This window comes from Xenopus laevis, chromosome 4S (genome assembly GCF_017654675.1).
Source record: "Xenopus laevis strain J_2021 chromosome 4S, Xenopus_laevis_v10.1, whole genome shotgun sequence".
Classification (NCBI taxonomy): domain Eukaryota; kingdom Metazoa; phylum Chordata; class Amphibia; order Anura; family Pipidae; genus Xenopus; species Xenopus laevis.
This window is the reverse complement of record NC_054378.1, coordinates 124,546,975-124,571,101: the sequence shown is the minus strand read 5'-3', so window position 1 is coordinate 124,571,101 and position 24,127 is coordinate 124,546,975. Positions and strand designations below refer to the sequence as shown.

Here is a 24,127-nt window from a genome sequence, read left to right as displayed (position 1 = left end):
TATCTGGCTTCTTCTCTTAAGGTGACCACAGATAATATTGTACCAAACTATTATTATTATTATTATCAACATGTATTTATATAGCGCCAACATATTGCGTAGCACTGTAAACTAATTTTCATATGATATTTGGTGCGTGTATGGTGGGAAACGAGCTGAAGGATATCGGCAGAAGACTTGGATATCGGTCAGGCTGGACGGAAAATTTTGATCAGGTGCCTCTGAACGAACCCAAACATCATCCATTGTTAATGCTGAATCGTCAGATACAGGTAGAATTCTATCGTTTCTATATGTATATCTGACCATTCAGCTCTACACGTGTGTATTGAAACTAACGATTAGTGATCAGCGAATTTATTCGCCAGGCGTGAATTTGCTGGCAATCTCCACCAGCGAATAAATTTGCGAATTTGCCGAGAAACTTTTTTTGACGCCGACAGCGGAACCGGCGCCTGAGACAATTTAGATGCCGGCAACGATTAATGGTTAATGGATTAATTGACTTTGATGGGCGCCAGCGTCAACTTTGATGCCGACGCCCATTTTGACAGCAACAAATTGTTGCCAGCGTCAAGATCAGTGTTTCAAAAAAATTTTGTCCGTTTCACGAATTTCGCTTGAGATTTGCGACATTCGTGGCGAAAGCGAAACGGGACAAATTTGCCTATCACTGTTAACAATCTTTCTTGGAAACATCTTTTCCAAGAAAAGATCGTAATTGTTATGTCTATGGCCACCTTATACTCTTCAGACAGTCACTAAACCTTGGGCAGCATCACAGGGGTCCCTTGTTGGGCGGGGGACATACAGTAGATTAGTACAAAAGGCACTCTAGATTTTTTTTTATATAAAATGTGTTAATTAGTTGTTCAGTGCATTAAAGTTACTGTTACAGTCATGGTTTTAAAGGCACTTAGATTTGCATCCAGTTCAGCTGAATTTGGGCAATGGCCCCCATTCCCCAAAAAAATCTAACTGCTAAACTTGACTGAGCATAAAGTGACCCTCCAACTAAGCCACCAAAAAAAGAAGAGATCTGGCCGCAGGCACATTGGATTAGTACATAGCAGCACTGCACTTCACAGATACATATTTCTATTCACAGGAAAGTGAGATAATAAAATGAATTCAGGAATTGCGCTGCTTCACTGTTCTGACACCGGCCTGTGAGAGTCGCAGATTAACCCTTGCAGGGAGAGAAGGGGTTGTTTGGGTTCTCTCTGCTGTCACATCTGACCCAGCATTCATTTGAGGTCCCTTATCACTTTGGTTCATGAATTATGAGGCCTGGTTTTGTGTAGATCTGAGTTCTTTTTTGGAGCTTTATTAAAAATCCACTTAAAAAGATTTAAAGATTTTCAAAACTTATTGGTAAATGTAATTGCTATTGAAGGCATACTGGGGTTTATATTCTCTGCACTGGTTCTGACTCATGAAACAATATAGCTGCAACCAGCTGATTTAGGGTAAGGTCACACTAGGCGTTTTGGGGAGATTTGATCGCCTCGTCTTTGCTGCGACCAATCTCCCCAAATGCCTTCCCTCACTTCCCGCGCTGGCAAAAACAAAAAATCGCCGGTGCTAATCACATGCGGCTATTCGTTTTCTGAAGTCGCCTGAAATTTCCTCTTGAGGCAACTTCGGAAAACGAATCGCCGAGTTTGATTAGTGCCAGCGATTTTCATTTCAGCCAGCGTAGAGTGAGGGAAGTCATTTGGGGAGATTGGTCGCCGCAAAGACGAGGCGATTAGTCGCCAGGTGACTAAATCTCCCCAAAAGAACCAGTGTGACCTTACCCTAACAGACCGAAAAGAGGATCTTTTCCGGATTTAGCCACCCAATCGGTAAACTGATCTGGTCTTTTGCGAATTTCTCAATTGTCCTGTTTTCTGCAGAAATAGTCCTGATTTTGACAGCTCAGCCTGCAGTCCTGGGTTTCTCTTCGATCTCCTGCACTGATGCCAGAAAAAGATACAACATTTCTGAAAATTAATTAAAATAAGAGGCTTTTTTTGGCAGAGAGCCCAGAACACTGAGCAGCTGCATTTTGATACATTAATAACAATTTAAGATAAACAAAGATACAATTGTAACTATTTAAGATAGGCCGGCCTCTTGGGGAAACAGAGACTCACATCTTAAAGGGCAATTTCACCTTCATTAGCATAACCTTCATAAAACATGGCCCTAAAACTCACAGCAATGTGTTGAAACTTTCATAACCTGCCAAATTTTGTAAAATGGACATGGCAATTAGGGGGTGTGTCATAAAACAGGTGTGGTCAAAACATTTTGATATGTGTATCTTTACATTTTTCAAATGTTGGCCGGTATGATTTTGGTCCCTAAGTCACCTATTATACTGAATGCAGGCCAAGCAGATATTAGCCTAGAAGGTTATATTGACTGATACATGTTCTTTGTCAGAACTGGCCATTATCAACCTCTGTGTAACCAGCTTTCATGTGACTTAGTATTTGGTGTTTATTAAAGGGATACTGTCATAGGAGAAAATTTTTTTTCAAAATGAATCAGTTAATAGTGCTGCTCCAGCAGAATTCTGCACTGAAATCCATTTCTCAAAAGAGCAAACAGGTTTTTTTTATATTCAATTTTGAAATCTGACATGGGGCTAGACATTTTGTCAATTTCCCAGCTGCCCCTGGTCATGTGACTTGTGCTCTGATAAACTTCAATCACTCTTTACTGCTGTACTGCAAGTTGGACTGATATCACCCCCTCCCTTTTCCCCCCCCAGCAGCCAAACAAAAGAACAATGGGAAGGTAACCAGATAGCAGCTCCCTAACACAAGATAACAGCTGCCTGGTAGATCTAAGAACAACACTCAATAGTAAAATCCCATGTCTCACTGAGACGCATTCAGTTACATTGAGAAGGAAATACAGCAGCCTGCCAGAAAGCATTTCTCTCCTAAAGTGCAGGCACAAGTCACATGACCAGGGGCAGCTGGGAAATTGACAAAATGTCTAGCCCCATGTCAGTTTTCAAAATTGAATATAAAAAAATCTGTTTACTCTTTTGAGAAATGGATTTCAATGCAGAATTCTGCTGGAGCAGCACTATTAACTGATTCATTTTGGGAAAAAAAATTTTCCCATGACAGTATCCCTTTAAATAGAAGAGGTATAACAATACAGAAAGGAATTCCAGATGCTGTTGGGTGCATAGTTGAGTCTGTAGGGGCCCTGGCTGAGGTGCAATTTAAATACAAATGTGCAATGCAGTAGTGTTCGGCGCATAAATTTGCCTGGTGCGAATTCGACGCATGTCAACACTATTCGGACACCCATTGATTTTAACGCCGGCATCACTAATTTTTGGCAAATTTGCTGCCGCAAGGCAAAACGGCAGAAATTCACCTATCCCTACAAAGGAGTACAAGAAATAAGCACAGGTTGGGCAGAATAAAAACAATAGACATTGGTAATGGTGAGACCCTTTGTGTAAAGACTTTCCTGATTGTAAATGTGTTTGTCAAAGGCAACTGAGCTTGTTATAATTGGAAAGGGTCTGTGCCAAGCAGGAAGGGAATTCTCCATCAGTGAAGGGATGCAAGTTGGCCTATAAACAATCCCATATAGTAGGAATTTATAAGGATCTTATACTTTGGCGCCATCTGCTGTTTATAATTAGACTGTAGAATAGAAATTTTTGTTAAAATAGTTTCTAAAAGAAAGTATAAGCAGAGTAGGGGATGGCTAACACAGGGTGCTAAGTACCAGGGAAGGTGGGTTATATGCAATCAGGGTGAAACCCTCCAGCTGTTGTTGCTAAGCATCACCCCCTATAACACACACCAGTATCTAAATAATGTTATACATTATCTTGGCAGCATTTTGAAACAGGGGACATAGTTCAAAGATCCAAAGACAGATCCCCTGTACTCCTTGCCACCATAGAACTTACTCCTGGTGCTCTTTGGCACAAGCCTCTGCTGCCCAAAATGTTACTCTTCTCTGTGTGTTTTAAGCCAGGGCACTGTCTGCAGAAAGAGTTTATGGGGTAAATTTATCAAAGAGTGAAGTTCCGCCACTAGAGTGAAATTCCGCAGCTCTCAATTCATTTCTATGGGATTTTGAAAGGCGTATTTATCAATGGGTCAAAGTGAAAGTTCACCCTTTGATAAATACGCCTATAAAAATCCCATAGAAATGAATTGAGAGCTGCGGAATTTGACTCTAGTGGCGGAACTTCTCTATTAACTTCACTCTTTGATAAATATACCCCTATGTCTCCCCGTCTGCGTGGGTTTGATCCCAGCCTGAGTGACATTGCTCCAATGGGGCAGGGACCGATGGGAATGATGTATAATCTCTCTACAGTGTTGTGGAATATAATTATATATTTTACCCTCGAAACGTTTCACCTTTTCTGCAAATAAACATACAAGGGTGAGAGTCAAGCTTGTAATTACTATGTTTTGCTGGTGTTTTTCATCTTTTTCAACTGATTTTTTTGCACTTCATACAAGAGATTTTCCAGTTGAGTGGGATAATCTAGTGGGCCCCAGTTTGGATTATTCCCATCAGCCTTTTCTTACTGTGTGCCTAAATAACTACTACAGATTTGGGGAGATTAGTCGCCTGGCAACAAATCTCCTCTTCTTCGGGCAACTAATCTCCCCAAACTGCTTTCAACTGCCTTCCCGCCGGCTAGAATGTAAATCGCCGACGGGATGGCACTCGAAGCCCTTTGTTTTCCGAAGTCACCCGAATTTTCCTTGTGAGGCAACTTCAGGTGACTTCAGAAAACAAAGCAAACCGATTGCCATCTCGCTGGAGATTTACATTCTAGCTCGTAGGAGGCAGTTCGGGGAGATTAGTCGCCCTGAAGAAGAGGAGATTTGTCACCGGGGGACTAATCTCCCCAAATCTGACTGCGTGTCTCTGCCCTAAAAGAACAAAAATTACACAAAGGAAAAACTATTGGCATTGCACACACTTTTCTTTAAAGAGGTTGTTCACCTTTGAAATAACTGTTAGTGTGATGTAGAGAGGAATATTCTGAGACAATTTGCAATTGGTTTTCATTTTTTTATTATTTAAGGTTTTTGAGTTATTTCGTTGTTTTTTTTCAGCAGCTCCAGTTTGCAATTTCTGTAATTTGGTTGTTATGGTTCAAATTACCCTAGCAACCATGCCTTGACTTGAATAAGAGACTGGAATATGAATAGGAGAGGGACTTAATAGAAATAAGTAATACAAATTAGCAATAACAATACATTTGTAGCCTTACAGAGCATTTGTTTTTAGAAGGGGTCAGCAAAGTTCATTTGAAAACTGCACAGAGTCAGAAAAAAAGGCAAATAATTAAAAAACTATAAAAAATAAATAATGAAAATCAATTGACAAGTTGCATAGAATTGGCCATTCTGTAACATACTAAAAGTTACCTTAAAGGGCACGTAAAGGCAAAAAATAAAATCCCATTTTTACTTTCTTTAATGAAAAAGAAACCTATCTCCAATATACATTTAATTAAAAAATGTGTAAAAAATGAAACCTGACTGTATGCAGTGAAATTCTCCCTTCATTTACTGCTGTGGATAGGAATTGTCAGACGGTCCCTAACTGCTCTGCAGGGAAACAATCCTACTTATGAACAGCAGGGGGAGCCCCCGTCTTACTTCCCAGCCATGCAGAACTCAAGCAGCTTTGTTTGTTTCCCTGTAAAGCAGTCGGTGACTGTGTAGAGATTTGTATTGGATTTTATTTTTGCCTTTACATCCCCTTTACTGTTTCCAACTCCAGCTGCAGGGACAAAGATCATGGAGCCAGATTTAAACAGATAAACTGGGATTCTATTTGGAGGATTATTTTGCTGCAGCCACTGGTTCTGCAGAGTTGGAGAAAGTTTGTATTAAACAATACAAAAACTATAAAATCCACATTAGATCACATGACAACTAGGGATGTCGCGGACTGTTCGCCCGCGAACTAGTTCGCGTGAACATCGGGTGTTCGCGTCCGCCGAATGTTCGCGAACGTCGCGCGACGTTAGCCAATTTGGGTTCGCCTTAGCTGGCGCTTATTTTTGACCTCTCACCCCAGACCAGCAGATACATGGCAGCCAATCAGGAAGCTCTCCCTCCTGGACCACCCCCACACCCCCTGGACCACTCCCCTTCCATATATAAACTGAAGCCCTGCAGCGTTTTTTCATTCTGCCTGTGTGTGCTTGGAAGAGCTAGTGTAGGGAGAGAGCTGTTAGTGATTTGATGGACAGTTGATAGTAACTTTGCTGGCTAGTAATCTACTTGATACTGCTCTGTATTGTAGGGACAGAACTCTGCAGGGATTTGAGGGACATTTTAGGTTAGGTAGCTTTGCTGGCTAGTAATCTACCTTCTACTGCAGTGCTCTGTGTGTAGCTGCTGTGGGCACTGCTTCTGATCTCATCTGCTGACTGCTGCCTGTAACCCAATAGTCCTTGTAAGGACTGCTTTCATTTTCTTTTTTGTTTTTTTACTTTGCTAATATAAGAGCCCAGTGCTATTAGTCTAGCTGTGTTGGGGAGTGGGACTGGTGTGCTGCTCCTAGTAGTTCAGCACCAACCAGAGTAATTTTTTTTTTAATATATATATATATTTTTTTATTTTACTTATCTCACTGTTCTTTAACGTGTCCAGTGCTGTTTGCTGTTCTTCATAGTAGTGCACCAATAGTAGTGCACTTGCAGGCATTATTTGCCCAGTGTATTCTTCAAACAACGGCCACCTAGCTGTGTGAGCTTGTTCACATTCTGTCTAAATATAAATAATAATACCGTCTCCAGAAACACCACCTGAGTGACGTTTTTCAAGCAGCAATAATATATTCCGTATCCACTGCTGTAGTGTATACGTTGACCTTGCAGGCATTGTTTCAATTTGTTTGCCCAGTGTGTTCTTCATTTTCAAACAACGGCCACCTAGCTGTGTGAGCTTTTTCACATTCTGTCTAAATAATAACAATAATAATTCAGTGTCCGTAAACATCACCTGAGTGATGTTTTTACAGCAGCAATAATATATTCCGTATCCACTACTGTATACGTTGCCTTTGCAGGCATTGTTTGCCCAGTCTTTAACCAAGTGCCACCTAGCTGTGTGAGCTTTTTCACATTCCGTGTCCAAAAACATCACCTGAGTGACGTAGTGTGATTTCTGCCCTTTACAGCACAAAACGCAGCGCTGTGTCAACAATGTATTTTTCAGATACATTTTTGCCCTTGATCCCCCTCTGGCATGCCACTGTCCAGGTCGTTGCACCCTTTAAACAACTTTAAAATCATTTTTCTGGCCAGAAATGTCTTTTCTAGCTTTTAAAATTCGCCTTCCCATTGAAGTCTATGGGGTTCGCGACGTTCGCGAACCGTTCGCATTTTTGTCCGGAAGTTCGCGAACATGTTCGCGAACATTTTTTCCGACGTTCGCTACATCCCTAATGACAACACAGGACCCAGTGCAGTCTGTATATTCTGATTATTAATCAGTCTTGCTGTATCGGCTTCTGGCAGATATTATTTGACTTGTGCTGTTTTATCATTTATGACGATCCCTAAGCAGCCCAGACCACACTGAGCATGTGCAGGGTCAGGCAAAGATGTATAACAAAGTTACAAGATGGTGACCCCCTGTGGCCAACTTTGAAAGCATAAATTATTTGTTTGATTAGGCTTGTGGTGCAGTAAGTTCATGTTTATTTATATATATATATCAGCATGTACATTTCTGAGCATTTTTAAACTTTTAGCCAAAAATATATAATGCTGTATTGAGATATTGGCATCTGACCCCCCAGAGGCCCATCCAGACATTGCCCCCTATTAAAGGGTAAAGGCTTTGAGTTAACTTTCAGTATATTATAGAATAGCTACTTTTCAATTGGTCTTCATTATTTATTTTTTATAGTTTTTGAATTATTTGCCTTCTTTTTCTGACTTTTTTCCCAGCTTCAGCTTTCATTCTCTTATTCAAATCAATGCATGGTTGCTAGGGTAATTTGGACCCCAGTTTCACCAGACTGGTGAAACAGTAAATTGGAGAGCTGCTGAATAGAAAGCTAAAAAAAAAACTCAAAAACCAGAATTAATAAAAATGAAAACCAATTCAGAATATCTACATCGTACTAAACGTTCAGAACCCCTTTAATGAAACTTTCCCGCACTTCCAATGACGCTGAGAGAATCTTAGAGCCCGACTGTTAAATCCAGCTCATTCCCATTACAAGGTGATTGTGTTTCCCAACAAACACGGAGTGTGACAAAGTAGCACAGAGACATTCTGTTACATTTCTGTTACATAAACATATGACACAATGGGAAAGATTCCTTCCTTATTAGTAGTGATGGGCGAATTTATTCGCCAGGCGCGAATTCGTGGCGAAAATTCGCCGGCGTCAAAAAAATTTCGGGCAAAAACGGACGCCTTTTCGCGAATTTCGCGGGAAATTCGTGAATTTTTCGGCAAAGCTAAACGGCACAAATTCGCCCATCACTACTTATTAGCATTAGGAGAGAATACAGAGAAAAACACATGAATTCAGTTTCCCACCAAGTGCCATTGGGTTGGAATCATAAGGCGCTGGCGTGTGCCACAAATCCCTTGTTATACCAGGAAACTAGTCTTTGTGTCACAGCAGGAGTGAATGGTTTGCAGCAGGTCACTTGTGTTTTTGAATGACAGTTCCCCTTTAACACAAAATGTACACAAACATTTGAATCACAGATTGTCATATCATAAATACACCATAAGACCCCCAAAAATACCCCAGACCATTCACAGTCATATAAACCAGTCGGCAAGTGTTTATCAAAGGGGTAGTTCACCTTTAGATTAACTTTTAGGGCAGAGACACAGGTGGAGATTTATAGAAGAAATTCCAGTGGCACACTGAATGCTGAAAAAAGTGTTTAGTTTATTCACCCAAATACATACAGACAAGGGCAACAATTCGGACCACTCGGGCCTTTTGTCAAGCCTGGTGTAACAATCATGTAATCAACCTTTTAAAGTGTGAGGAGGGGGTGTGGATAGTGTCTCCTCCCCTTCCCTTCCCTTCCTAGTAAGTGACATCACTACACAGGTGATCATATTAAGACATTTAAAGTGCGATCCAAGTCCATGAAGTTTCAAAGTCCAAAGTTCATTGTGTTCATAAATAAAGTGAATGGTAACCTTAGTGAATCACAAACCTATTAATACACATTAAAATCATTTTAAAAACATTGATGTAGAGCATATTAGAAAAAATCTTTTTTTGAAAAAACTATTTTGAAAAATACTGAAAAAATCTTTTGAAAAATTCTGAGAAATGCTTGAAAAAATCTTGTAATATAAAGGTTATAAATAGTATTTACCTGAGACGCCAGAGTGACCCATTCCACATACTGTACTCAGCACCTTCCTGAGACACATGTTAGTATGTAGGTAATGATGTCAGCACTCAGTGTGTTTAATACTAGTAACCGAGGAGATAGAGATAAGGAGAGAGATAAGGAGATAGACTTATGATGCTCAAAAAGCTTGAAATGCAATGGATCCACAAGTTGGATACTATATGGCCCAGGGGTCTCAATAGGGAATACACACCTGCTATGTTTATGTTTCGGTTACTAGTATTAAACACACTGAGTGCTGACATCATTACCTACATACTAACATGTGTCTCAGGAAGGTGCTGAGTACAGTATGTGGAATGGGTCACTCTGGCGTCTCAGGTAAATACTATTTATAACCTTTATATTACAAGATTTTTTCAAGCATTTCTCAGAATTTTTCAAAAGATTTTTTCAGTATTTTTCAAAATAGTTTTTTCAAAAAAAGATTTTTTCTAATATGCTCTACATCAATGTTTTTAAAATGATTTTAATGTGTATTAACAGGTTTGTGATTCACTAAGGTTACCATTCACTTTATTTATGAACACAATGAACTTTGGACTTTGAAACTTCATGGACTTGGATCGCACTTTAAATGTCTTAATATGATCACCTGTGTAGTGATGTCACTTACTAGGAAGGGAAGGGAAGGGGAGGAGACACTATCCACACCCCCTCCTCACACTTTAAAAGGTTGATTACATGATTGTTACACCAGGCTTGACAAAGGGCCCGAGTGGTCCGAAACGTTGCCCTTGTCTGTATGTATTTGGGTGAATAAACTAAACACTTTTTTCAGCATTCAGTGTGCCACTGGAATTTCTTCTATGTATCTACATGACCCACACGGCAGGAGTGGGTTCTCCGGTGTAGCACCTGGTACCACAAAGGGTACATGATCAGGGGTGAAGCACTCTACCATACAGGTGGAGATTTAGTCGCCCGGCTACAAATCGCCTCTTCTTCGGGCGACTAATCTCTCCAAAATGCATTCCCGTTCGCTTGAATGTAAATCGCCGGCGGGATGGCACTCGGATCACTTTGTTTTCTCAAGTCGTGAGGCAACTTCGTGTGACTTCGGAAAATGAAACGCTCTGAGTGCCATCACGCTGGTGATTTACATTCTAACTAGCGGGAAGGCAGTTCAGGGAGATTAGTTGCCCCAAGAAGAGGTGATTGGTCGACAGGCAACTAAATCTCCCCATAACTTTGCGTCTGTCTCTGTCCAGATAGAGAGCGCTTTTCTAAGACAACAGGTCAATTGGTCTTCATTTTTTTTTATTATTATTTGTGGTTTTAGAACTTTTTTTTTTGTTAAGCTGCTCTAAATAGAAAGGCCTGAATAGAAAGATAAGTATTAAAAAGTAACTATAACAATGAAATTGTTGCCTCAAAGAGGAATCTTTTCTTGGAAAGTTGCTCAGAATTGGCCATTCTATTGCATACTAACAGTTAACTTAAAGGTGAATTACTTCTTTAATGTGACAATGTACAATATGGTTCAGACTAGAGGGCTACTTGCCCACTAGACCACTGCCCTTATTATAATTAAGAGGCTTTAAAGACTGATAATATATTTAAGGGAGTTATAATATCAGTTATACAGGTATAACTGGCTGTGTTATCCACAGGGGTGCTTTGCCAATGAGGCAAGTTGAGGCTGTCGCCTCAGACGGCAGCGCCCAGGCCTGGACTGGCAATCTTTGGGTTCTGGCAAATGCCAGAGGGGCTGCTATAAGGTGCCATAGAAAGTCAGTAATTAGTGGGCTGGTCGGAACTGTTTGGGCCTCTCTGTGGGCTGATTGGGCCACTCTCTGCGGACCTGGCCAGCACCCCACTAGGTACCAGGGGCAGCAAAAATGCTGCTCCTGGTACTTTAAGAGAGAATTTCCGGGGGAGGGGGGGCAGCAGCCACTGCTGCTGCCTCAGGCGGTGGAGGGGCCAGGATCGCCCCTGGTTATCCATAGTGCTTGGGACCTGGGGTTTTATGGTTAACAGATCTTTCCGTAATTTGGATTTTCATACCTCCAGTCTGCTATAAAATCATATTAACATTAAATAAACCCAATAGGCTGGTTTTGCTTCCAATAAGGATTAATTATATCTTAGTTGGGATCAAGTACAAGCGACTGTTTTATTATTACACTGAAAAAGGAAATCATTTTTAAAAATTCGGATTATTGGATAAAATGGAGTCTATGGGTGACGATCTTTCTGTAATTCGGAGCTTTCTGGACAACTGGTTTCCAGATAATGGATCCCATCCCACCTTGGCACCAGGGGGGTGGCCAAAAATGGGTTACATGTATAAAACGCAGGAAAAAAATGCCCGTGTATAAGAGCCCTCACGCTGGCAAACAAAATGTTGCATTTACCTGGTACAATAGCACTCATTTGCGCTGGAGCTAGAACATGTACCTTACCATCATTGGTGAAATATACACACAATCTACTATGTGCCCAGCACTTCTCTTACAAGCTGTAAGGAATAAACCTTACCATGGTGAAACTGACAATATGTCTAGCCCCATGTCAGATTTCAAAATTGAATATAAAAAAATCTGTTTGAAAAATGGATTCAGTGCAGAATTCTGCTGGAGCAGCACTATTAACTGATTCATCTTGGAAAAAAAACATGTTTTCCCATGACAGTATCCCTTTTACTCTCTTGTCTTTAAACCATTACCCTCTTAATTTAAACCATTTGCACCAACATTTATAATAAAGACGTCCATACAATTTAAAATTTCCCGCCCTATGCAACTTGACCTAAGCGCAAGATCACTAGCGAAGTTTGGTTAGGCACAAATGAACGCTAGTGCATCTTCGCCATGAAATGCTCGCATAGCCGAAGTAAAACTAGCGAAAAGTTGCCAGCGTTCAACGCCCGGGATGAAACTTCGCATTTTAGTGAATTTGCGTATTTTCTTTTGGCGAAATGGTGTGCTGGGTGCAAAGCGGACTCTGTACCTTTGCACCCACGGCAGTACCTGAACCCACAGGGCCGCCATCAGGGGGGGGGGCAGGGGGACAAGTGTCCCGGGCATGAAGGGGGGGCCCGGAAGTGCTGCACTTTTGTAAGAGCCGGGCCCCCCTTCCGAGTGCCGAAGATTTGCGGCCATTTTTGAATCCCGAATAGCCGAAAATGTGGAAGTGCCAAAAAGCCGAACTCCTGAAGCGCAAAAAGATCTGAAGCCACAAAAATAGCAGAAATTGAAGTCCTGAAGCGGTGAAAAGACCCCAATTGTGGGCCCCAATTTTGTTTAACTTGTAAGGGGGGCCCTGGCACCAATGTTTTTTTTAAAAAATATTTTTTTGGGGCCCCAATTTCTTTTAACTTGTAAGGGGGGCCCTGGCACCAATGTTTTTTTTTTAAACTTATAAGGGGGCCCTGACCATCAATAGCTTTTTATAACTTGTGTGTGGGGGGGGGTTACTTTTTTAGTGCTGATGTCTGTGTGGTCTTTATCTGTGATGTGGAGTGGGCAGGATCTGGGTGGGGCTTGGGTTCCAGGGTGGGTGGGTGGGTGGGACATTCTCTATGTGTAGGTGGCATGGAGCTGTGTCCACTAATCTTCGAAAGCAGTTTCCTCATCCCAACAGAAGATTCAGCAAGTGATTCAGAATCCTTACTGGTTAAGAAACAACACTGATTGGTATCCCTGTGTGTGTATATATATATATATATGATCCTTATTTAACCCAAACTATAGGTAGAGGTCTGACGAAGTCAGATGAAAAAGTGTTAATATTGTTTAAGAAAAAAGAAACCCCACCAAATAGATGGTTACTATATCTATACCAAGTAGACTCAAACCATAAATTGCAAAACCAAAATAATTAATGATAATAATAATTCATTCATAAAGGTGCTGACTAATAAATTAGATAAAGTGCTAGTGCAAATAAATAAGGTGAAATCAATCAGTTCGAGGACTGATAAAAAAAAAAAGTTGATTATTCCTGAATCCAGAGGGTGTATTACCCCACCAATAGATTCCAATAACACCCCTTAATAAATAAATTCATTCATTAATTAATATATAAAGTGTGATCAATCAAGTTAAATTTGTCAAATTGATATTGCAATAAATTACACCAATAAAGTGCAGTGCAATAAATAGGCTAAAAAATGAGACTTGGTAATTAATTAAATGGTTAAAAAGGAATTGGTAAAAATGTCCAGAAAAAAATTCCAATATGGGTTAAAAGGTTATTCGGTCATATTCCAAGAATAAGATTAAAAGAAATTTGAAAAATATAGAGGGTGGAGTTGTCCCAAAAACGAACTGCCTATTTTGTTTCTAAGGCCTGGGACACCACAAAGTCAAGGCAGGACAGGGTAACCGGAGCTGTGGCCTTGTTATTTAACTTGCCCTAACAGTTAAAAGAGGCTAAATAGCCCTAAAAAGCCACAAACTCACGGCCCCTTAGAATGGAAGGAAAATAGAAGAGGTGTTAAAGCAAAGGATTTAGACCAAAATTCCTGCCCCCATCAAGAATATCCAGTATGTTCTCCTAATGGAAATATTGCTTCAGAATCAGAATTGTTATCTTAAGGAGATCAAATTTTCAAGAGGACGCCGACGCGCGTTTCGCTTAGAAGCTTTGTCAAGGCGAATAATCAGGAATAATTAATTTTTTTTTTTTTTTTTATCAATCCTTACTGGTTCCCAGTAAGAAGAAGAAAAGCTTTGGGCAGAAAATGAAGGCAGTGCTGGGGAAAGTGGTGCCAGTGAAGGCTAGCAATCTAAAACAAACCAAAGCACCTGGAACTGGCTTCTCTCTCTGGAAAGAATCACGGTTTTCTCCAACTCAAATCCGCCTCACTAAAATCATGAAACATCTTCCATTACCAAGGGAAATACCTAAAGCCGTTGCACAGAACATCTCTCATCCTGGTAAGGAAAATAATCACTCCTGGTTTGTAGGATATGGCAGAACTCCCAAAAATACTGTATGTCATCTGAGGATAAAGAATGGGGACGGATACCATGTTACACAGAGAAATTAAAATGTTTTTTTTGTTTAATTTAAAAAAAAAAAATGAACCTCAGGAATACTCATATATGCAAGTGATACTGACACCTGTGAGTGTTTGGGATCTAGTGTATCATCACCAGGACCAATGATCCTCAGGGAAATGTGGTTGACTTGATAATCCTTAAGGGATACTGTCATGGGAAAACATGTTTTTTTCAAAACGCATCAGTTAATAGTGCTGCTCCAGCAGAATTCTGCACTGAAATCCATTTCTCAAAAGAGCAAACAGATTTTTTTTATATTCAATTTTGAAATCTGACATGGGGCTAGACATTTTGTCAATTTCCCAGCTGCCCCTGGTCATGTGACTTGTGCCTGCACTTTAGGAGAGAAATGCTTTCTGGCAGGCTGCTGTTTTTCCTTCTCAATGTAACTGAATGTGTCTCAGTGGGACATGGGTTTTTACTATTGATTGTTGTTCTTAGATCTACCAGGCAGCTGTTATCTTGTGTTAGGGAGCTGTTATCTGGTTACCTTCCCATTGTTCTTTTGTTTGGCTGCTGGGGGGGAAAGGGAGGGGGTGATATCACTCCAACTTGCAGTACAGCAGTAAAGAGTGATTGAAGTTTATCAGAGCACAAGTCACATGACTTGGGGCAGCTGGGAAATTGACAATATGTCTAGCCCCATGTCAGATTTCAAAATTGAATATAAAAAAATCTGTTTGCTCTTTTGAGAAATGGATTTCAGTGCAGAATTCTGCTGGAGTAGCACTATTAACTGATTCATTTTGAAAAAATGTTTTTTTCCCATGACAGTATCCCTTTAGCTCAAGCTGTACAGTTTCTTAGATTATTAAAGGTTCTGTAGTCTTGGCACTGAGAAGATCACATTTGCTTGCTTGATCCTGGTAGACACCACTGCAAATGAAACATGTAAGGTATTTGCAGAGGAATTGTGTTCATAACGTTTTATAGGAGATGCTTGGAGACAAGACACTATTGGAAGAAACATTTGCAGAGAAGACAAATACAAAACAAATTCAGAGGGCAGAAAATTGGGGAGAAGATACTTGCAGAGGAGACATCTACAGATGAGACACTTGTGTAGATGACATGTGAGTAACATACGGTATTCCTAACCCAGAACTAACTCCAATATTCCGGTCTAAGCCCGCTCTTCTGCCTGTAGCAGCTGCCTTTGGCTTCAGGTGGAGCCCTCCGCTTCTCAGATGCCACCAGGTCTTAATTCGGGAGAACCAGGGAGAGAGTTCTGGGCGAGCTTGGGAACCGAATGTGTACTGATAGGACAGTAAGCGAAGTCCAAGGAACAGGCCGGGTCAAACCAAAACAGGCAATGCAGTACAATATGTGTAACCAGAGCAAGGTCGGGTCATAGGCCAAGGTCATACAGAGAGGAATCAACGTGGTATCAAAACAAAATCAGAAGCATAGTCAAGCCAGGTGTGGGTCAGTTCAGGCAGCAGGAATGAATAATCAGGGACAGGCAAGGGTCAATACACAGGTAATTCATTCAGAACACCAACTAGAGAGCTCCCAGGAACTTGGAAGGAACCTTTACATTGGTCATTTGAAAATTGGCAATGAGCCCTTTAAATATTTGAATTTCTCGCCAGTGCACGATGACGTCTAGCACCCCCGCTAGACCACCAGGTTGAGTTCTCACAATGTGTGGAGAAGATAGTTGCAGAAGAGATGCTTATAAAGGAGGAGACACGTGCAGAAGAGAAACTTGGAGAGGAGACACCTGCATTAGAAACAGAAAGATTCTTGTACAGGAAATGACAGCAAAAGAGACACTTATGAGACACACGCTTGTATTGGAGACACTTCCAGAAGAGGTGTTTTGTAGAAGAGATACTAGCAGAAGGAACAATTATGAGAAAGACATTTATGGAGGAGATATTTGAAGAACCGATGCTTTTAGAGGAGACACTTTTAGAACAGACACTTGAAGAAGAGATGTTTGTACAAGAGACAGCAGCAGAATAGGAACTTGTGAGACTCCATCAGACTCTTGTAGGGAGACACTTACAGAAGAGACATATGTAAAAGAGACACCAGTCGAAAAGCGAGTTATGAGGAAGACTCTTGTGGAGTAGATACAGAACAGATGCTTGCAGATGACTCACCTAGAAAGAAAAGTATGTTATCAACAGTATACTCATGGAGAAGACTTGCAACAAATACACTATAAGAAGAAATACCTACAGAAGAGACACTTGTAGAGGAGATACCAGCAGAGGAGTCAAAGAAGCCTGTTGGCTATATCCTGGCATGCAGGACTTGGAAAATAGGATTGTTTTACAGAGAAGCAAATGAGACCTGTCTGTAGCCTGACACGCTTACATGTTGGGAATGTAGAACATGAAAATAAAGATTGTTTTGCACTTACCTCCCCTATACCCTCAATCAATGGTTTATTGAAACCCAGAAGTCTACAGCTGTTGTTATTAAGTTGTATCTCACAGGAAATTTGAACTTTCTCCATAGACAAAATGTCTTTAACTGGAAATCATTCATGTAACATATACATCATGTACAGGTATAGGATTGGTTATCCGGAAACCCGTTATCCAGAAAGCTCTGAATTATGTTAAGGGTGTCTCCATAGACTTCATTTCATCCAAATTTTTTTAAATGATTTCCTTTTTCTGTGTAAAAATACAACAGTATCTTGTACTTGATCCCAACTAAGATATAATTAATCCTTATTGGAAGCAAAACCAGCCTATTGGGTTTATTTAATGTTGAAATGATTTTCTAGTAGACTATAACACCTATAGATACATATATAAATATATATATATCTATATATATATATATCTATATATATATATATCTATATATATATATATCTATATATATATATATATATATATATATATATATATATATTCTTCCAACAACACTGCTAGATAAATCAATAGATGTGTTTGTTCTTCTGACATACACAAAATAATTTATTGCTACTGACAGGAATTGACAATAATATTTAAATGGACCCCTCCTGGAACTTTCTGATCCACCTGCTCTGGGGGGCTACATTAACTATTAGATTGCAGGTCTATTGATAATGATTCGCTATTTAAACAAAGCAATATCTGGAGCACTGGTGTCACTGGAGACTTTAATAGGGATTTAAGGATTTAGCAAAAAAAAAAAAAAGCAAATTAGTGGCTGTCAGGCATATCTGCTCTTTAAATGTAAAGCATGTTCATATGTAGTAATTGACTTCTATTTATTATCTCTTAAATTGACAGTAAAGCATAAGCAGTGGGACAGCTGCCACTCATTTGCCATTATAAAGCCGGGAATAAATGAATACATTATGTGTGCACATTCAAGCATTGATTCTTTTGTGTAACAGTTCAGTGTGCACACATAATATATTCATTTATTCTCTGTTTTCTAACATAACATGTAGATATTACAGCTGCACCACTAGGAGGTATAGTGTATGGAGAGGACCCAATCAGAAGGCCAACAGGCCTATAGATTTTTTTTGCTGGAACAACTGCATCCTTAATTCTCCCATATTTTTCAGAAGGCGCCCTGAATGAATCCCTCTCACATGATTACCCAGAGTAACAGGCCAGTCACAGTAATTTGCACCTAAATCCCATTCCACTGAAATGTGCAGAATTGTAACCTGAAATCCTCTGATTCAGTGGAGCAAGGAGCCTGATCCAGGGAGAAGGACAGGCAAAAACAAAATACCTTAAAGGACACCTTTTGGGCAAAAAAAATATTTCTAACCAAAGGTGCGGGCTAATAGAACCCTCACTCCTGTTGGGGGTAACAGAAGTCTTTTTTTTCACTGGTCCTGCCGCCACCCTGCCTACAACTTCATCCGCAATACAGTTTTCCGGCCTCAGAAAAGGTGGCAAACCTAGTCCGCACTTAGTTAAGTAGAATGAAGGACACATACATACATACATACATACATACATGATGTGGTGTGATGCGGTGTGGGTGGATGTCCGGGGGAGGGCTCTTGGTGTTGCAGCCCCTGTGGGCCCCCTATGCCCTAGTCCAACCCATTTGTATAAGGCACCAACATTACAAAACACAACTGATAACTAATACAAGAGGTAAAGAAGACCCACCCAAAAGAGCTTACAAACTAAAAGACAAATGTAGTATATAAAGCTCTGCATTTCTAGTCATAATCTTTATTAGGCTTTCGTTTCCTTTAATTAATACAACTTAATAATGAAGAAGTACTACCTGAGAAGAGAAAGTTTTCATTTTCAAGGGAGAGTATCCCAAATCCCTATCTTGCTAGTGAGCCTGTGGCCCAAGGGGCAGATTTACCAAAGGGTGAAGTGACTAAGCGTTACCGCTTTTAGGGACTTCGCTGATTTACTAACGGGCGCAGGCGTCACTTCGCTAGCGAAGGAGATAGATGTTAGCGGTGATTTGCACTCTAACGCCAGGCGACTTTTCGTTCTGGCGAATGGACGTTAATCCGCAAATTAACTAAAATGCAGATTTTACTGAACGTTACTTCTTTTGCCAGACTTTGCTTTGATTTGCTTGCATTGCCGAAGTAATGCTAGAGAAAACAAACCTGCGTCCAATGCCCAGGATGAAACTTCGCATTTTAGTGAAATTTTTTAGTAAATTAGCATTGTCTGAGCAAATTTTCGCCTGGCGAAGTGTTGTGATGGCTGCGAAGCAGTCGCTTGCGAATCTTTGTTGGTTAGTAAATTTGCTCCTATGTGTGGAAGTCAGAATATCAACCTGTGATTGTTGGTGCCATTTCTTTTAGGATCAGGCTAATTTCAGCCTGTTAATATTGTGTGTATCGTGTGTATTGGTATTCATGGGCATATGCAACTTTACAGTGGTGGTAGCAGGAGTTCAGTTGGATGCACCTTATAGCCCCTAAAACAAAAATATACAAATCACTGTTTTATAAATTTACTCCAGTGATTCCATTGTTTATTTCCTAGTTCCCCATATTGGACTTTTATTAAAAAAAAACTTTATTTTTTTTAAGCATCTTTCCAACTGGATATTAATGTTGTAGAGGCAGAGAGTCAAAGGCTCACACCAGACAATATGGTTGTACGTTCCTGAAGGATGACAAGACGTGTGTCGGTGACTTCGGTTCCAAGTGGACTGCAGAAGGTAAAACCGTCCCAGCCAGATCTGTTTGGATGGAAATACCGACAGAAAACTTGGTGGTATATTTTGGCTTTGTACTCATGGAAAACGCAAATGTAACTGTTGGGGAGTCATAACAACACTTCCTTTTGTGGGGCAGGCAGTTCAGAAACATTTTTGGCTTTTGGCTAGTCCCATGTAGACCAACCACTAGGAAAATCCTATAGTTATGTCTACAGTTTGCAATACAGGTATGGAACCTGTTATCCAGAATACTCGTGACCTGGGGTTTTCCGGATAACAGATCTTTCTGCAATTTGGATATTCATACCTTGTCTACTAGAAAACCATTTAAACGTTAAATAAACCCAATAGGTTGGTTTTGCTTCCAATAAGGATTAATAATATCTTAGTTGGGATCAAGTACAAATAATGTTCTATCATTAAAAAGAAAAATTTTAAAATTTTGATTTGGATAAAATGGAGTCTACGCGAGATGGCCATTTGGAGCTTTCTGGATAACAGGTTTCCGGACAACAGATCCCATACCTGCACTTGTACGCCAACAGGATCAATTCTTAATGTGACCAGTTAGATGAGCATCTGATGAAAGGCTGTTGGAAGCAACATAGGCAGGTAAAACACTGCCAGTCAAGAAAAATAAATACAGGGATATGTTATCCAGGGACCTATTATCCATAAAGCTTCGAAATTATGGGAAGGCCATCTCCCACAGATTCCATTTTAATCTTATGATTTTTAAAAACAATTTCCTTTACCCCTGTATTAAGAAGACAGTACATTGTACTTGATCTAGAAAGATTGAGATAAGATTAATCCTTATTGGAATCCTTATTGCGTTTAATTAATGTTTAACTTAGCAGACATAAGGTATGGAGATCCTTATCCAGAAAGATCCCTTATCCCTTAAGCCCCAGGTTCCAAGCACTCTGGATAACAGGTCCCATACCTGTACCTAGAGCAAAGGTTTTGTCTAATATGTAATGGACACATGGTTGCTTGAGAAACACTTATCTGAAGGTCATCATCTTTAAGCTGCTGATTCAGTTCCTTTAGACCGATTTTGCAGCGTATCTGCCATGTATGGGGCCTTCGGATGGGCCACCCAGGGCAATATCTGGCTAGAAATCGTCCAGATATTGATCAGGCAGGTTTGATTTTCCCTCTGATGCAGGACCGCATTGACTCATCCTATTGGAACCCATTCCAAACCATCCTTGTAATCCAATCATGTGGCCCGATATTGTCCTGTGGTGGGCATATCGGGAGAAAGATCCACTCGTTTGGTGACCTCCGCAAAAGAGCAGATGGCCACCTTTAGATGTATGCTCAGGGTTAGCAAACCTTACCCCCTGCTTTTATTATACTACCCCCAAATATCTTACAGATTTCACATATGCTTCATGCTTACCTGTGTTTTCATATAGTACAAAGCCTTCTACATAATTAGAAACATACTCCTACTCGAAACCTACTCGAAGGTTTCTCAGTGATACTGGATGTGACATTGTTTTAATCATTCAAATTATCTGCAGGGTCCTTATCAACCTAAGAAGAAGCATTTTGCATTTGCCAAAAAGTCAAGGAAACCTGTGGAAAAGGTCTGGTGTCACCCAGGCAACACAGTGGGGAATCTTCAGATGCAGGTTTGTCTGACTCTATCTGACTATAACAAATTAAACCAACTAACTAATGAGAATGTATCCTCTTACAGTATAGTAGATTGGGTCCATGCTACTGCATACTGCTCTATGAGCTAATATTTGATTTAAATAAATTGTCGGTTCATCAACGCTGTAAAATACTATTTGTCCCACCAAAAAGCTAAAAATAGGAATGGACTCTTTAAATAACATTGTCGACTACATTTCACGAGTGGTTACACTTTTTAAAAATGTTTACAGGACCTGACTGTGCTCTGTCTCCAAAGTTAGTGTAATGTTCTACAGCAGAAATTCCCGAATGAAGGTGCTGCCCCCTCCCAGGGCAGCCCAGATCCTCCTCTAGCATAGGGCCAAGATAAAAGGGCAGATAGGGTGATATTTGTGGAATCTTTCCTCTTCAAAAGAAGTAAATGCTTACTTCTAACTTAAATATTCTTGAAGCTACTTCAACCTGTAACCTTGTTATGAGCCTAGTGGAGAACTGCAAATATTTTGGGCCTCGTATAGAGGCTTGAAACCAACAAAGTCCAGATAACACTGTTCTAAGGCTCCAGAGAGCAATTGGACAATCAAAGTAATTGGTTATTAGTCTAGAAATGAAGTAATCATTACTGTCAATCCACACTGATGGTAGAGAAGGTCCCACTGTGCTTTATATAGAAGACAATTTACAAGGAGGGACTAGTGAGTAATTTATATTTTGTTAGATGTGATTTTCTTATGCTCGTCTATCAGTGGGATTACACAGGAGTGGGCTGATGCATGGTATTCATTAGGCACAGTGGCTCAAATCAGAAATAAAGGTTTAAGGGTTTTTCCAAAAACAAAGTACAGGTATGGGACCTGTTATCCAGAATGTTTGGGACTTGGGGTTTTCCGGATAATGGATCTTTCCGTAATTTGGGTCTTCATGCCTTAAGTCTACTAGAAATGTATTTAAACATTACATAAACCCAATAGGCTGGATTTGCTTCCAATATGGATTAATTGTATCTTAGTTGGGATCAAGTACAAGCTACTGTTTTATTATTACACAGAAAAAGGAAATCATTTTAAAAAATTTGGATTATTTGGATAAAATGGGAGACAGCCATTGCATAATTCGGAGCTTTCTGGATATCGGGTTTCCGGATAAGGGATCCTATACCTTTATATTTAAAAGTACAAAATAATTTTTTAGGACAAAAATTGCCTAACGCATTTCATGCCTGACATTAGGCACAAATCAGCTAACACACTTGCCTTTGGTTCTGACCCAGGTGGATGATCTTATTGAAACCATTGCAGAGAAATCGATAAAGCTGTTGGCGCAGAGGCACCAGGAGCTGCAGCAGTGCGAGTCCCTGGGAGATGAGATGCTACAGTCCCCCAAACTGTTCCGGAGAGTTGCCAAGAAAACCACAAGAAAATACAGATTCATGTGTTTCCCATGTATCTACTGCTGCTGCAAGGGCAGGTAACAGGCCCAAGCTGAGATGCAGGATGGTTGCACTTTGCAATAAACTCACAAGAACCACAGAACATCTTTCTCCAAAGTCATGCCCTTCTGGGAATCAATTCTGGCTGGCACTTTATAATGGTTAATTTACACACATCACTCATAGGTAAAAATAGGGAACACTAATGTCGGACATGAGAAAAGTTACACTACTACTTATCGTCCATGTGGTGTGCCTAAGAGGAAATAATGAAACCAATTTCTAGCAACAATTATTGGTCATTGAATACATTTCTTAATGCATTTAAGAGCTGCAATAGTTGCCTGGAAATCCTTTGCTACTTCTTGAACTGGCTGACTCCTGTGTGCCTGATACAGAGGAAGCTCCATACCTGATAACTTTCCTTTTTACAATGTTGGCTTAGATATTTGCAGTTTTAGAATGCCAATACCTGACTTTCAGTTCTACAGCTCTCAGACTGTCAATGACCTTTACCTTATCTATAAATGTTCTGTTAATCCTAAGGTTAATGACCCTCCGACTGTTGAGCCAAAAGCTGGGACTTAGCCTAAAAAGTGTAATATCTCAAAAACTTTTACAAATTCAAAATTACTGGAAAAAAGGGCTTAGAGGACACCCTGTGTAAATTAACATCATTTAATTTTTTAGATTTTAGATCCATTTTAAAGGAATAAGTTACATTACAGTGAATGTGTATGATGCGCATAGTGACATTGTAAGAACATGTAACAACCTGCGTTTGAGCAATGCTTTTTGTTGTGCAGCTGAATTTCAACAGCCGTCTGGTTGCTATGGCTTAATTATCCTAGTAACCTTATAGCAAAGAATTCATTTAACACCCTTCTGTTACTTTCCTTCTTTACAGGTTTGTAACTCATACCACATGCTAGGCATTGATCGAACAGGAGCCTCGCCTTGCAGTTGCATTTACAAATATGTAATAAATGTATGCACACCTCCCAACGTTATGGAAATAGAAAGAGGGACAAAAAGAAAATTTTTGACCACGCCCATTTTTGTGGCCACCTACTTAATTACCATATCCATTTTACAAAATTTGGCAGCTTCTGAAAGCTTGAACCCATTTCTGTGGTTTTTCGGTTATTACAGTTTTGCTAATAAAGGTGAATTGCCCTTTAAGCGGAGTCTAAGTTCTTCCAAGAGACCTGTTATTTTAAACTGTTACAAAAGTATCAAAAATTCTGCCCATAGGCAATTAAGTTAGAAACTTTGTAACTTTTTTCTGGCTGTTCAGTGCAGGAGATCAAAGAGAATGTCAGGACATTTCAGTAAGAATCCGGGACTGTCAAAATCGGGACTGTCCCGTGAAAAACATGACAGTTGGGAGGTATTTTGTATGTGGGAAATTTCTTTTATTATGCATTATGCTATATTTCGTTTAATATCTCCTTAAAAAGATGAAAATAGAATAAGCTTGTTGCATTGCCCTTGCTACTACTGTATGGAAGGTGCTGCTGAATT

At 40.0% G+C, this 24,127-nt stretch overlaps 1 pseudogene; it reads left to right on the top strand.

Moving 5' to 3' along the window:
• The first annotated feature begins 12,926 nt into the window (after positions 1-12,926).
• Positions 12,927-22,840, top strand: LOC108715049 (annotated as a pseudogene).
• Positions 22,841-24,127: the final 1,287 nt, after the last annotated feature.